The sequence below is a fragment of the Lactuca serriola genome, chromosome 3 (genome assembly GCF_051521515.1).
Source record: "Lactuca serriola cultivar US96UC23 chromosome 3, Lser_US96UC23_V15, whole genome shotgun sequence".
NCBI classification, from domain to species: Eukaryota; Viridiplantae; Streptophyta; class Magnoliopsida; order Asterales; family Asteraceae; genus Lactuca; species Lactuca serriola.
In genome coordinates, this window is record NC_136410.1 from 219627255 (window position 1) to 219643758 (window position 16504).

Sequence of the window (16504 nt, forward strand, 5' to 3'; positions counted from 1 at the left end):
CCTGAATTCCGGGCTGTTACACTTCGGCAGATCTGGAAGATCTTCACAAAAACCGGACTCCTCGTGGGCAGAGCTTCGGCTCGGGAATCTTACTTCTCGGGATCTTCGGGACCCTGGGACTTGCTTCGGGGCTCAGGAATGATACCGGGGCTTCAAGATAATTCTTGCACGAAAAACGATGCAAGAACGCGAGAAAAGGGAAGAAATGAGCAATGAACTCAGTTGCCCTCGACCTCCTTTTATAGGGGCTGGAAGGTCGAATTACGCTGGGCGTAACTTGAGATTACGCTGGGCGTAATGACGATAAGATCGCTGACTCCCCCCCTTCGGATAATATCGGAATATATATATAAATAAAATATCGAAAATATTTAATAAACTTCAAAAATTCATATCTTTCTCTTACGAACTCCGTTTTCGAAGTTCTTTATATCCACGCGTAGGTGAGACTACGATCTACAACTTTCATTTGGACTCTGTCGGCTAATTTTGACTTTATTTTTATTATTTATTTTTAGTAGGCCGGGACAGGAAAATTCCGTTATAAATTCATAACTTCTTCATCCGACGTCCGTTTTCGCCTATCTTTTTATCGTTTTACTCCTATTAACGAGACCTTCGATTCTCATTTAGATTGTTTCGGCTAAAAACCACTCGATCTCAAATCGAGTATTCGGGTTGCATACTGCTAAGTCGAAACTTCGAAAAATCATAACTTCCTCATACGAAGTCAGATTTGGGCGTTATTTTTATGCACACTCTCGGTTTAACGAACTCTACGACTTTCGTTTAGATCACTAAGGCTAAATATTTCTCTAACGTAAATTTCACTTTTTACGTCATTCAGCGTTGTCGGTTCTGTCGTGAAACTTCGACAGGTCATAACTTCTTCGTTATAACTCGGATTTCGGCATTCTTTATATCTTCGGAATCCTTGTTTCGACCACTACATCTTTATGCAAAGATATTGGGATTATCCCATAGTTCAAATTTGACGCTTATCTTATTCTTAATTCATTAAATTATAATAATTAAGAAAATAAACACATAATTCACATAATTCACATAATACTCAAATATTACACTTCTATTATTTCAAAACGGGTTACAAAGGTTAACCTAGACTATTACATCAATGATAATGCCTAGCCTGGAAACGCGGGCGTTACAGATTGTTATGAGGAGTATCTGATGTTTTCGGTTTGTTTTCAGCATGGTGGTTACACGACGATTCGTGACTGGATCTGGGTCAGGATCAGGAGAGGGTGGAAAGGAGGCACCGATAGCGCCCGAGACTATCGGCCAGATGAGGCCAGATGAGATGGATGACAGGATCCGGGGAGATCCTACATGATGAGGTTGCAGCTATGTTCCATGCTTAGTTGCCAGAGATGTTTGGGTCTATCAAGACCGCTATGGTGGAGTATTTTGATGATCATTATGCAACCCTTACTGAGGCGGCTACCGCGACAGCCACAACAGTTGTATCAGCGGCAGGGGTGGGAGCTGGCCGAGCTTTTCAGTATTGGGACTTCGATAATACGAAGCTCCCGACATTTGATGGTACCCAGGAACCGATCATGGCCATGAGGTGGCTATCTGACATGGAGGGATGTTTCTTCACATGTTCTTGTCCTGCTGACCAGAAGGTCAGATGTGCTCTGAACCTGCTGAGGTCCGGAGCAAAGGATTGGTGGAGGTTGATTACTGGATCATATTCGGATGAGCAACGTGCTGCAGTTACTTGGGTTCGTTTTTGGGATATGTTCTGTACCCGTTACGTCCCATGAGTTGAGCGGGAGAGGCTAGCGCAGGAGTTCTTGGATCTGCGCCAGGATTCAGAGTCGGTCACCGAGATCACTCACATGTTTACTGAAAGGGCAATGTTTTGCCCCGAGTTTGCTTCAGAGCAGGCTATGCTCAAGACAAATATCAGGCAGCTCGTGTCCATATAGAGATGTGATACCTTCCTGGAGTTGCAGGAGGCCGCTAGGCGGCGTGAGCTTGAGATTGAGTTGCAGTTGCGAGAGTAGAGGTAGGCACCGGTGCAGTCGTAGACAGCGCCAAAGCAGTCCAAGACCGTGGATTCTAGGGTTGGAGGGCAGAGCGGCCACACTTGTGAGAGGTGTGGGAAGGGTCATACCGGAGTTTGTAAGTCCGGCGGTGCTTGCCGCAAGTGCGGGATGGAGGGGCACTATGTGAGGGATTGTCGCCAATTGACCCTGATGCAGGACATGAGGATTTGTTATCATTGCCATCAGGTTGGTCACGTGAGGACCAACTGTCCATAGCTGGTTGGAAGACCGGTGCAGGCTCCAGCGCCGGCTACATTCAGGATTACTGGTGGGGGTCAGGGTGGAGCAGAGCCTCCAAGGGCTCAGGGATGTGCCTTCCAGCTTACAGCAGTCGAGACCAGGACAGCACCAGATGCGGCTGCTGGTATGTTTCTATCTTTTATCTTATCGATTATGATGATATTGTGAATTCCCTTCCATCCTTTTTATGCATATGTCATAGCAACATAGGAGAGTTGAGGAAATTAGTATCGAGGGGTTATAGGCAGTTAGTACCCGAGGGTGTTGGTGATCGGAAGTTAGGAACTCTGTTCCTGTTGGGTCAAAAATATGGTTTATACTTTACTTTTCTAGGAAAATGTATTTTTGTGTCTTGGACCGTAAACAGCTAGGTGTTTACGGCCGTATACGTGTTTACGGCTGTGTTTACGGCCGTAAACCCATTTACGGCCCATATTCTCTGACCCATGTTCCCCTTGTATAAATATAGGTGTTAGGGTGTGAGGAATAGGATTGATGAAACACAAGGCGTGTACGGCCAAGAGAGAAACTAGAGAGAAGTTGTGTGTGTGAATCTTTTGTATCCGGATCTTCATTCTAATCAATTCATACATAGATTCATCATATTCTTCTTCTTCTTCTCTTATATTTGATATGACATCATCCGTTTGATTGAGATTCCGCACCATCAAACGGATCTGATTGATACATATGCATTTTAGGGACTTACAATTGGTATCAGAGCTTGGTTGTATCAGCTAATTTTGACAGATTTGGAGCATTATTTGATATTATTTTCGAAATATTTTTGCGTTTCTAGATAGATCTCTGAAAAATAAGGGGGGTTTGTTCTTCGTGTTTTTCATAAAAAAAGATTTTTGATCGAGTTTTGGAGCTTCAAAATCGAAAAATCAGTGTTTTTGGTCGAAACCTGCGAGGGTGTGGCGGAGTTTGCGGTCGGCGACTAGGGTTTCGGAGTTCACGGCCCGAGGTTCACGGTCCGGAGTTTGCTGCCCGAGGTTCACGGTCTGGAGTTTACTGCCCGAAGTTCATGGTCCGAGCTTGCGGCCTTGGAGTTTACGGCCGATCCGAGTTTGCGGTCAACAGCGTGTCCAAAGTTCACGGCCAGAAGGAGTCCTCGCAAACAGCAGCATCGCTTCGCATTTAAAAAATAGGATGCGATTTTGAGGGCGGCTAGAGTTTCGGAGTTCACGGTCCGGAGTTTGCTGCCCGAGGTTCACGGTCCGGAGTTTGCTGCCCGAAGTTCACGGTCCGAGCTTGCGGCCTCGGAGTTTACGACCGGTCCGAGTTTGCGGTCAGCAGCGTGTCCGTAGTTCGTGGCTAGAAGGAGTCCTCGCAAGCAGTAGCATCGCTTCACATTTAAAAAATAGGACGCGATTTTGAGGGTGCCGGGGATTCGAACCCGCGACCTCCAGCTCAACAAGTCTGCGCCTTATCCAATTCGGCTAACACACTCCTTGTGTCATTCCTCCGAATTTTAAAACATAACCCGTCTTTTTCGCTTCAAGTTTTGCATTTTTGACACTTTTAACCCCAAAAATTCAATTCCTTTTAATTTTAAATTCATTTTTCATCCAAAATAAAAAATAAAATAAAATAAAAATAATAATAATAAATAAATAAATAAATAAATTAAATTAAAATTAATAAATAAAATTATATTTTAATTTTTGATTTTTATGTTATAACTTTTGACCTTAAATTTTGACTTTGACTTTCAAGTTTGACCTTTGACTTTAAACTTTGACTTTTTCGTTTAACTTTTAAATTTTAAAATTTAGCTTTTCGGTTTGACTTTTAAGTTTAACTTTTCAAGTTTGACTTTTGAGTTTAACTTTTTAAACTTGACTTTTAAGGTTGATTTTTGAGGTTTTTAGTCAAAGGACATTTTTAAATTTTAGTTTGACTTTTAGGTTTTAGCTTTGAGTTGTGCTTTTAATGACTTTTAAGGTCTACGAGTGAGTTGAAAACATGAAAGAGAGTCGTCAGGATATGTTAAGACAAAATTTCAACATTTTCGATTATATCCCTTGAGAAACCCTGGAAGCTCAGTTGCAGCGATCTACCACACTCACTACTGAGATGAATATAGCTGGGATCTTCTTGTCTAAGTTTGAGATAAACAAAAAGCTACTAAATTCACTTCCAAAATCGTGGGATATGAACATGGCTATCATCAAGAAGAGAAAAGATCTCAATCATCTTAGTCTTGCTGATGTAATTGAAGAACTTGATGCTTTGAAGTGTAGAAAAACAATGAGTTCTGAAAACATTCCGGTCACTGAAGTTACATGTACTCCAGCTTGTGAAACTACGATTAAATTTCTTCGAGAACAAATTGATTTATTAAAAAGAGAAGTTGAGGACCTGAGATATGAAGGATATCAACTCAGGAAAGGACAGAAACCCCTGAATGCTGAATTAGAAGCAAAAACCAAGGACTTTAGGAAACTTCAGGAAGAGTATAGCAACAAGTGTGAAAATTATGACTATATTAAGAGACAACTTGCTACTGTAACTGAAGAACTTGACACATTGAAAATTAAGTGTGGAAAAACAGATGTCAGTTTCAAAAATTATATTGCGTCAAGTCAGACAGTCGAGTCCCTATTTGAAACCCAATTAAAATTCAAGGATAATCAAAACAAGGGTCTAGGGTATGATAGTGTTCCTCCACCTTTCAATCATAACTACACATCCATCCCTATGACACAGGAAGAAATTGACAAGGAGGCACATCTTCAATATGGCAAACGAGCTGGATTTGTGTCAGAAGGAGTTATTAATGTTGAAAATACTAATGTGTCTACTTCATGTGCAGCTAAATTAGCAGAAGATGACAACAAGGAGAAAACCATTGAACAAACAAACATCTCCTTGAGCTTTGAATCTGTTGCTTCGAACTCAACTACTTCTTATCAACCTGCCGTTGAGAAATACATGCCACCAATTCTAGTGAAACAAAGTGCTTGTTGCAATTGTGCTTGTGGGATCAATAAGAGACAAGGAAAGGATACGCCACCAGGGGCAGGAAGAAACAACTTCACAGTGAAGAAAAAGACATGTTTTCACTGTGGAACACCTGGACACATTGCCAGAAATTGTCCTAATCGCGCATATGTTCCCTACTATGCACAAGGCTGGCAGAACGCGCCATGAGGGAGATTTTTCAAAAGAAACCCCTCAAGGTCACGTCAGACAATGCCGACTAGAATGCCATGAAGGCCAAGAATTCAAATCCCAAGGCCAAGCATCTAACTCCCAATGCCAAGCATCCAACTCCCAAGAACAAGAAGGGAATGTTGGCCCTGAAGTCTAGTTCAAGAGATGCTACAGTGAAACAAAGACCGGTTAGGTCAAAGTCATCTCAACGGCCGACATCAATATCAAAAGCAAGTACTGAGCCACCCATCAGATCGAAAAAGAAATGGGTCAAACCCAACTACAAATGGGTTCCAAAGGCTCACTCTCCCAAATCTTCTAACGATTCTAATATTTCTTCATCTTCTGTTTGTGATAAACAGGATATGTCATGGGAGAGAGTACCGTGCGAGGATGAAAATGGTCAACCCAGTTTCAAAATGGACTGGGTTCCAAAGACTAACTAATCCCGCTCTGTGTCGGAGTATCTATGGAGGCATATCATCAGACTTTGGTTTGTTGGTAGTGGTTGTTCCAGGCACTTGATAGGGGACATCTCTTAACTGTACAACACTGAAAACATTATTTGAGAGTATGTGTCCTTTGCGGGAAGGGAAAAAAGGAAGGGATCACTCATGGGGTTAGTGCTTAACGATGTGAAGAATTTTTAGATCTGTTATGAGATTACGCGTGCTGTTAGCAAACCTTCTGGATGCAAATTCAATCGGTGACTTACGGTTTGAATTTTCTTCTCTATACTCCTGAGTTTTTCTTAATTTGATTCGCTTTAAAGACTAATTTTTGTTTTAGGATAGTTTAAATTTGCACATTTACTTTCGTTTCTCTTATATGCACAAATTTAGGGGGAGAAATAAAAACAAAACAAAAATTTTAAAATTTAAAAAAAAAATCCAAAAACATTAGAAAATCAAAAAGGGGGAGAATTAAAAATAAAATAAAATAAACAAAAAAAAAATCAGAAAATTCAAAATCAAAATAGTGTTATTTCTATTTTTTTCTTCAGAAAATATGAAAAATCCAAAAAATATTTTTGTTTTTGTTTTAATTTGTGTGCTAAGTTTTCTTTTAGTTTTGTTTTGTCTTGAAAAGTGATTTCAGGTGTAGATAAGACTCATGGAGATTGTGTCGAAGATTTCTAAGTCAATGCTTCATCCGTGATCATCGAAGAATTCTCATTTGAAGGAGCAAGAAATGAAGATTATTCTTTCAACATTCAATTTGTCAACCCCAAAAGCAAGGTTAAGCCGAAATTGAAGATTATGTGATGGATTGCATTGAAGCCTCCTCAATCAGTCTGCTGCTATCGTTGTACCTGCTAAAGTGATCCAGAAGATTTGTTCTCTCTGATGTTCTCTCCAGAAGATTTGTTCTCTCTGATGTTCTCTCTGAAGATTCTCAAGCTGAAAGCGCCATCTTTCAAGAATCGGTACAAGAAGCCTCCTCACCCAATGTGCGTTCAGAGTCAAATTTTGAAGAAAAGCTCAAGTGCTCAAGATGAAGTCATTCATTGAAGATTCATCAAGTGCATCTTGAAGTTGTGAAGAATTTGAAGATAAATGATGAAGCCAATCTCCCATTGAAGATTAATAAGAAAAGCCAGCAACTTTTTAGGGGGGGCTTGTTGGGTCATTTAGAAAAGAAAGTTATAAACCAAGGGGGAGATTGTTGGTTCAAAAATATGGTTTATACTTTACTTTTCTAGGAAAATGTATTTTTGTGTCTTGGACCGTAAACAGCTAGGTGTTTACGGCCGTATACGTGTTTACGGCTATGTTTACGGTCGTAAACAGGCTTACGACCGTAAACCCATTTACGGCCCATATTCTCCGGCCCATGTTCCCCTTGTATAAATATAGGTGTTAGGGTGTGAGGAATAGGATTGATGAAACGCAAGGAGTGTACAGCCAAGAAAGAAACTAGAGAGAAGTTGTGTGTGTGAATCTTTTGTATCCCGATCTTCATTCTAATCAATTCATACATAGATTCATCATATTCTTCTTCTTTTTCTTCTCTTCTATTTGATCTGACATCATCCGTTTGATTGGGATTCCGCACCATCAAATGAATCTGATTAATACACATGAATTTTAGGGACTTACAGTTCCAAGGCTAGTAGTTGTGAATCGGAGATGCAAAGGTGTTCAACTAGGATTCGGGTTCTTGTGAAGATCGATTGAGTTATAATGGGCTTCACCGCCAGTAGGCGACGGTTAAAGTCCGAAGTGGGGGAGAATTGGAAATTCTCAGATGGAGCATCAATCATCGAGGGATTCGATTAACTGCCACGGTCAGGTAGTCTGTGACAATCCAAAAAAATTTCCGTCACGGTATTCCGTTCCCGTCAGTAAAACCGTTTGTCTTGCAATTTTTCCGTTAACATTTTGGATTAAGTCATTTAATTTAAGACTTTTATTTTGACCTCATGAGTGTCCAAACCCATTAGAAACGTTTGAAAATACCCTTGTTATTTATTTGGAAATTTTTTTAATTATAACTACCTCGGGTTACGACAACTAATCGGGTACGACCATAAGCCTCGTTTAACGTCAGTATCGGGTAGATTTCCACCGGGCCACAAACTCAAGCCTTATATAAAGGATGAGTGAACTTCAATTTAGCTTTTTACCACCACCTCATAACTTTCTCTCTCTACTCTGTCTCTCTAAAACTCGACTTTGATCCAAAACCACCCTTTTCAAGCTCCAATTTGGTAAGTGATTTATCCTAGCTTATAGTTTAGCATGTTTAGCTTTCAAATTCGTGTTTAAATCATCCAAAAGGACCAAAGACTTGTGTTTATGGTCCAAGAACCTCCCCAAACTGTGAACACCTATAAATGGGGTTTTGGAGCCCCAAAACCCTTCCAAATCACTTCTAGTGCTTAGATAAGGCTTAAGGACTTGCATGTACGAGATTTGAACACCAAAATCTTACCATTTGAGGAGTAAACATCAGTTTACGGCCCAAGAACATGCTTGGACCGTAAACCCTCATTCATAGACCATAAACACCTTTTAAGGTGTTAGATTGCCCCTTAAACACCTCCAAAATCTTCCATAAGCTTCCATGAGTGCATATAAACTTATATTCCTTCATGAGATGCACCAAAACATACACAAATGAGTCACACTTGAGATTACGGTTTGGTAAGGTCTCCCAAAACCGTAAACACCCCTTCTTAGACCATAAACACCTCCAAAGGGTGTTAAAGTGCCCTTAACACCTTGTATGGCTTAGAATTGGACCTAGAACTTTGTATGCTTAACCTACAACCACCAAAACACATGATTCATGGACAAACATGAGTTTACTGCTGTAAACTCATGTGTTTAAGGTATTAAACTCACCAAGAACATCTTCATAAACTGTAAACTCCTTTCCAAGGTCAATTCAAGTCCCGATCACTTCCTAGTCCTTTGGATCAACCCTAGAACCTCCTCTTGTGCATTGTGGGACCATTTAGCATCCAAGAACACACTACCCATGAGTTTACGATCGTAAACTCATGAGGATATGGTCATTGGACCGTAAACTCCCCTAAGGGCTTACTCTTGAAGAGTAAACTCCTTATTTAGGCCATACACCCCCTTAGATGCTACCCGGATCACTCCTAACACTTGAAATGAAGTGTTTTCGTGCCTTGGAGTGTATATTCTATTCTAAATAGTAGTTCAAAGTCTAATTAGATACAATTATGTATCTCTTCATATTACATAGGAACGTCGCGTGTAATTAAGCCCCGAACTGACACTTAGCATCCTAGCCGACACATTTCTCGACCGGTGAGTTCATACCCCTACACCTTTTTCCATGTTTTTCAATGTTTTCAGGGGGGGAATACAAAGAAAAGTACAAGGAAATCTTGTACTTAAACTTATTATTTCTTTTGAAATGTTTCATATACCATATGCTTTTAATACCGAAACCGTATTGACCAACCGTTTAACTTGCGGAGTTAGCTTTCAGATTAATTGTAGATCTCTTTATAAAATGTTATAATCTATGTTATATTTTATAAATTACGAAGGATTCATGCTACTCATAAATTAAGATTATTACTAATAAAATACGCCTTTGGATAGTACCAGAACATCAAAAATACAGCCAGTGCACGCCTTTGGATGGCACCAAAACTTCGAAAATATAGCTAGTGTACGTCTTTGAGTGTCACCAAAGTTTCGGAAATAATTCGAAAGTACACCTTTGGATATCGATAGAGTTTCGAAAATACGTCTAATATACGCCTTTGGATATCGACAAAGCTTCAGAAATACGTCTAAAACACGCCTTTGGATGTCACCAGAACTTCGAATATATAGCTAGTGTACGTCTCTGAGTGTCTCCAAAGATTCGAAATTTCAGATAAGTATAGTAGATATTTGATTTATAGGATAACCAGGCTTTCAGAATACTTATCTAATACTACAAGTATGGTAGATACTAGTACATTGCATTTCGAACCAAGAACTAACCACGACTTTTAGGAAAATAAGGGTTTTTCCTGGGATAACATAACTACTCTTAACCAAACTGTGTAACAAACGGATAACTAAACTTTCCTTATAAGAAAATATGGGATTTTATTGGATAACGAATTTTTCAGGAAACCAAAGGAAACTTGTTCTTTTACGAAAATAAACTGCTTATGAACTCACCAGCTTTATGCTGATTTTCAAACTGCTTGTATTCTCAGGTTCGCATTAGACAGGTACCCTGCGATCTTTTGGAAAAGACGGAGCATATAGAAGACCCGTCTTAGCTTTTGTTCATATGATATATATGTATAACACCTGTAACACTTTGTTTTCAGACAATGTAAATATTTCTATGCAATGTAATGGTTATGTTTACTATGCTTACTATGTACATTGGTTGCAATACTACATGACGTCCTCCGCCCCGGAACGTTTCCGCCATCGGTTTCGGGGTGTGACACAGTACCCCAGCATGCGTATGCAAGAATTTAGCATACATGGTAGATACACGGGTTAGGGATCAGACCACGGGTTTTCGAGAGGGTGAACAATCGGAATGAGGCCTAGGTTTAGACCGACGTTATAGTCTACAGGAGGGATCGGGAGTCCGAAACCCCAAGTGGGTGAGAACCGGGTATATGGGAGAGAGCCCTGGGATGGATCCAGGGTGATGCTCAACAAATTTGGGTGGTCCGGATAAACTGAAGGCCAGTAGGGCATACCAGTCAGGCTGAAGGCTTAGAGAACAGTTCAAACATGTTGAAGGTTCAGGGAGTGGTCCAGATGGACTGAAGGCTTGGTGAGGCGGTCCAGTCATGCTGAAGACTCTGTATGTGCTATTGATCTATGTTCGGGTATTGAGTATGTTGCTATGCGATAGCAATCAGTAGGTCTGGTCCCAAGTATTGAACATGTTAGTAAGATATGTTAAAGGAATTGTGTGGGTTTGATAGCTAGGTAATCAGGTTTTGGGTTTATAGGTGTTACGAGGTAACAACTTGTTCTACAAGTGGATCATATGAGGTTTCAATGCTGTGACACAGGTTGGTGTTGTGAAGGAATATGATTAGGCCCTTTGGGCAAATGGAAGAAGTGAGGATATCCAGGATGGAGCATTGGGACAACAGCCTTGTCGACAGGTTATCGGGAGCATTCCAGTCATAGGTTGTGGGCATAGAGATTTTGTTGGTTATATACTTTAAGGGAGTGCGTTTAGATTAGATCTTCTTCTGGTTATTCATGGCAACATATTTTATGTGGGTAAGCTTGAGGCGGTCCTGCTCTATGTAGTAGGCCAAGATACCCGATGCAGGCCGACTGTAAGTCGTAGGCACAAAAGCTCAAGGGCGCGGTAGGAAGTAAGGCTACCTTAGGTCATGTAGCACTCATTACGTTAGCAGCATGTAGCGCAGGTTCTTTTGATGTGTGGGCCTTTGGATTTAGTAATCAGTGAGGCGTGCGGCGTTTCGGGTGGTGGACAGGCAAGTTGAGACCAGAGGGATTTCGGCTTTGTTTGGGAAATTCATTTTATAGTATGAAGGGATAAAATCGGGTATGGTTTGGGATTGGTGTGAAGGATGCGAGGGTATTCCATCCTAAGGATGTTTAAATGTGTCATAGGCATGTTTGGTATTCCAGCCTGAGGCTGAATGGGCCAGGCATGAGTATTTGTGTTCTAGTAGATTGATTTTATGATATTGTAGAACCAGTGTCTTGTCTGCAAGGGGTTCACCTCAGGAGGAGGAAAAGACGGATTTTTGAATGATGGATCATCAGGTCATTGTCAAGATGGTAAAGTGGCAGGAGGGGTAGATCTCGAGGAAAGGTTCGATTAGGATTTACATCACCTTTCACGTTTTGTAGTTGCCAAAGTGCATCATGGAACAGGAGGCAATAGTGTCGTTGGATGATGTTCAGATCGGTGAGCGCCTGGAATCTATTGAGAGGCATGTGGACATACCGGGAGGAAGAGGTAAAGGTTCTGCGGGACGAGGAGGTACCTTTAGTAAAGGTACGGTAGAAGCACCATTGATGGTCTGAGCGGACGCAGGAGCCGAGGGCAGAGACGCGAGAGCACTATCCGAGGATGTTCACCGCAGCAGACTTCGAGGATGAAGTCTAGTTCAAGTGGGGGAGAATTGTAACGCCCCGAATTTCTGAGGATCAATTTATGGGTATAAATTACCATGAGTTCAGGGTTACTCGACGAGTTGGTTGCCTGACTTGCGGAGTAACAGCGGGTTGGTCCACGAGTTTAAGTGACCTACTTGTCGAGTCCAAGAGGGGACTCGATGAGTAGGAGCTGGAGGATGAAATCCTAATCTTCGGGGTTTTGCATCCTATTTTAAGGATCATAAGACCCCTTAACCTCCCTTGCAGCTCCTTGAGAGCCAGAAAACCCTAGTTTCGTGTGAGAACTTCATTTGAGTGTGTTTGAGCTTTGGAAGGTGAAGTTGGCTCAAAGATCAAGAAGCTAGCAGCAAGAAAATTCGTGTGGATCTATAAACTTGCCTCCTCTAGCTTCGTTTTGAGGTTTCAATTCGTGATCCTAGCTCTATTTTCCTTATAGATCTCTCTTGGGTGAAGTTAGGGTTTTTACATTGATTATGGAGCTATTTCTTGGTGTATAAGCTAGATCTGAAGTTGCAACTTTAGATCTGGGCCCTTCTTGGGTTACAAGTTCATAAAGTCGGAGCCTTTGCATAGAATGAACCCTTCTTAAGGAGTTAAACCCCATAACAAGCTTGGATTTGTCATTTAGAGCCTCTAGAGCCTTGCATGCACGTAAAGCTTGCAACTTTACGTGATAAACATGTATTGGGAAGCTGGATCTACATTTTAGAGCCTGTGCATGGTTCAAAACGTGTTTGTATGGATGAAGGACTATAGGGACTCGACGAGTCGCTCGATAGACTCGACGAGTCACATGAAGATAGGCATGAACTCGACGAGTTGGAAGAACAACTCGGCGAGTCCCATGAAGATTGCCTAAAACTCGATGAGTCAGCAGGATGGATCGGCGAGTCCGTTAGAGTTTTTCCCTGTCTCTAGTTGCGCGTAGACTTGTCGAGTTGCAAGTGAGAAACTCGACGAGTGGCCATTGAGTTTTAGTCGCGAACCGTGGGAACTCGACGAGTCACTTTGGTGACTCGGCGAGCAGGCAAGTATTATAAGGCACTCGACAAGTTGCCAAGGGCACTCGACGAGTTGAGGTCAACATGGGTTGTTGACCTTGATAGTTGACTTTGACTTTGACCAAGGGTTGACCGTTTTGACTTTTGAGTGTATTTGGTACGCGGATGTTTATGGATTGGGTCATTGATGGTTATAGGTGTTGGAGTTTGGGGCAGTGTTCCAAGAGCGTGATTTTGTGGTGCAGTCCGACATTGCAAGGTGAGTTATCCTCACTATATCAACAGGGTCTAAGGCACCAAGGCCAACCCTTTCTCACATTATATGCTGGTATTGGCTTGATATGCTTATTGATCTGTTAGATCGACATCCTGGTAGTTAGGATGGTACTATGCTTAGTGACCTGGTTTAGGTTGGTATCCTAGTATATAAGATGATGCTATGTTTAGTGACCTGGTTTAGGTTAGTATCCTGGTTAGGATGTTGTTATGATATATGATTTGCTAGATCGGTTTGTTTATATATGGACCGTTATGTGATTATCTATTTATGCACACATGATTGTTGGTATGGGGGTTGGGTTGAGGCGGGCCCTGCTTCATGCTGTAGGCCAACATACCCAGGGCAGACCGAATAGACTGCAGACCCGGAAGGGCACATAGTTAGGCCGAAGGCCCATCGAGCGGTCCGGATAGGCTGAAGGCCCGAGAGGGCGGTCCAGATGTGCCGAGGCACGGAGAGTAGGCCAAATAGACTGAAGGCCTGGTGAGGGCGGTCCAGTCATACTGTAGACTCGATATGCATGGTTGTTCTGTATTTGATATATGATATGGTTATAGTACTATGAGGTTAGTATTTTGGGGGTAACTTACTAAGCCTTCAAGCTTACATTTATCGATTACTGTTTTAGGTACTTCTGGTGATCACGGGAAGGCAAAGGCCTGATCGTACAGCTCCTCATATTTCATGATTTTGTGATTTGGTTATGGGGATACTCTGATGTTCAAACTATTTTGAAAACAAACTGTAATAACTTAATGGATTTAAATGTTTTGAAAAGTTTTAAATTGTCTTGAATTTCATGGGTGTTACACAACTCATATGACAGTGATGACTTATATGATGAAATTGAAGAAAATGAAGATGGGCTTGCTGTCAAAGGGTTACTGTTGACTCAGAAATCGAAAAACGTGCGTAGACATCGCCGTTCATCTACGCGCACAGGAAGCATGCTTATCAATGAAATACTTAACGATCATGAGAGCCGATGTTATGAACTTTTCATATTAGAAGTCCCAGTTTTCAACATGTTATGTAGGGATCTTATTGCACATTATGAGTTAAAGAAATCACGTCGTGTATCTATTGAAGAGTCCCTTGGTATTTTCTTGTTGTACTTAGCGCATGGATGTGGAAATCGGTTAGTTCAAGAGTTCTTTAATCATTCTGGAGAAACAATCCATAGGCATTTTCATAATGTCTTGGATGTTGTGGTTAACCTAAGTAAGGACATCATCAAACCAAATGCTAACTACAACGAAACTATACCATAACATATTTTAAATAACCCTCGGTATTATCAATACTTTAAGGTAGTTACTTAGTTTCAAAGTTATGTTATTTGGTGAATTTGTGTAATTGTAAAAATAATTGGTAACTTATTATATGTTTTGAAATTTTAGGATTGTATTGGTGCCATCGATGGAACACACGTGAAGGCCTCTGTTCCGCAACATGACCAAATCAAATTCATTGGGTGAAAGAATTGCGTTACTCAAAATATTATGGCAGCATGTGATTTCAACATGTGCTTTACCTTTGCGTGGGCTGGATGGGAGGGGACTGCACATGATACAAGAATTTTCAATGAAGCGCGAAGGAGACGTGAAGTTAAGTTTTCACTTCCAGCCGATGGTTAGTATCATTGCTTATTAATAGAAGTTTTATATTTTCAAACTGTATAAATGAATAACAATCATATGCTTTATTTGTACCTCTATAGGTAAGTATTACCTTGTAGACGCCGGATATCCTAATACAAAAGGTTATCTTGCTCCCTATAAAGGTTCAAACATCCGTTATCATATTCCTGATTTTCGACGTGGACAGACTTCTGCCTCGCGGGAACCAAAAGGCTTCAAAGAAAAATTTAACTATTATCATTCGTCACTTCACAATATAATTGAACGAACTTTTGGAGTCTGGAAGGCTCGATGGGTGTTACTTAGAGATATGCATGTAAATTTCGACTTCGAGACCCAAGTTAAAATTATGCTAGCTTCAATGGCGATTCACAATTGCATTAGAATGAGCGGTAGTGGTGATGCTACATTTCAAATAGCGCAAGAAGAATCTTATATTTCGCGTAATGATGAAGGACCCAATAATGGTATTGAGCCACATAACGAAGTATTAATTAGACAACGTAGAACTGAGGATATGTATATGAGTGCAATGCGCGATAAGATTGCAAGACATATTTTCTCAAGGTGAAACACTCGTGCACGTAATGGCGTATGATTTGTTTTGAAACTCTGTAGTATTTTTATTTTATGGTTTAATGTAGTAGCATGAAACTATTTTGGGTAATATTTTGGATAATATGGATTTGAAATGAAATTTGTGGTATAATATATATTATTATTATTATTTAAAAAAATGTTTTGTTTTAATAAGAAAAATATGTAGTAGCATGATAATTGTTTTTTTAGTTCTTATGAATAAGAAAATTATTATTATTATTATAAAAAAAATTGTTTTAATAAGATAAATATGTTAACATATAAGAAGAAGCCATTTTTGGTCATTTTACTCATATAAGCTGTTTTTTTTTGCCAAACACTTAAAAATGTTTATTGCTTATTGCTTATTCCCACCACAATAAGGTAATCTAAACACTTTTTAAAAAACTGCTTATTCCCACCACAATAAGCAATAAACTAATAAGCTAAAAATATATTTATCCAAACACCCCCTTAGGCCTGGCCAAAATCCATCACCACCGGCCTTCTCCGCCAGTCGCAACCTCAACTGCCGCCGCTCCCCTTCTTCACCGCTGTCTCCCTCCTCTTACATCTCATATCTAAACTGAAGACTAAAGTGGATTTTCTTTGCTATCAGGAATAACGCTTAGATTTTGCCACTTGATACTTTGATACTTTTTTGTGGCTTAGAAAGAGAATAAGCGACGAGTGAGTATTAAGTAAGGTATTTGATTGAACTCTTTAACTGTGATGTAATTGAAAAATTTTAGACTTCGATTGTTTATAAAATAAAATATTCCGATCAAATTTCACATAAGTATTAAGTGACACAATAGTCCAAGGAATAAAATAAGAAAAACATGTTTCTAGATCATGAGCATAAGTTGCTGCGTTTAATTTTTTTTTTTTATTAATTTTCAACCTATTTTTTTATTAG

At 40.3% G+C, this 16504-nt stretch overlaps 1 pseudogene; it reads left to right on the forward strand.

The window, feature by feature from the left end:
- The first annotated feature begins 11373 nt into the window (after window positions 1–11373).
- On the forward strand, window positions 11374–15577 carry LOC145096039 (uncharacterized; annotated as a pseudogene).
- Window positions 15578–16504: the final 927 nt, after the last annotated feature.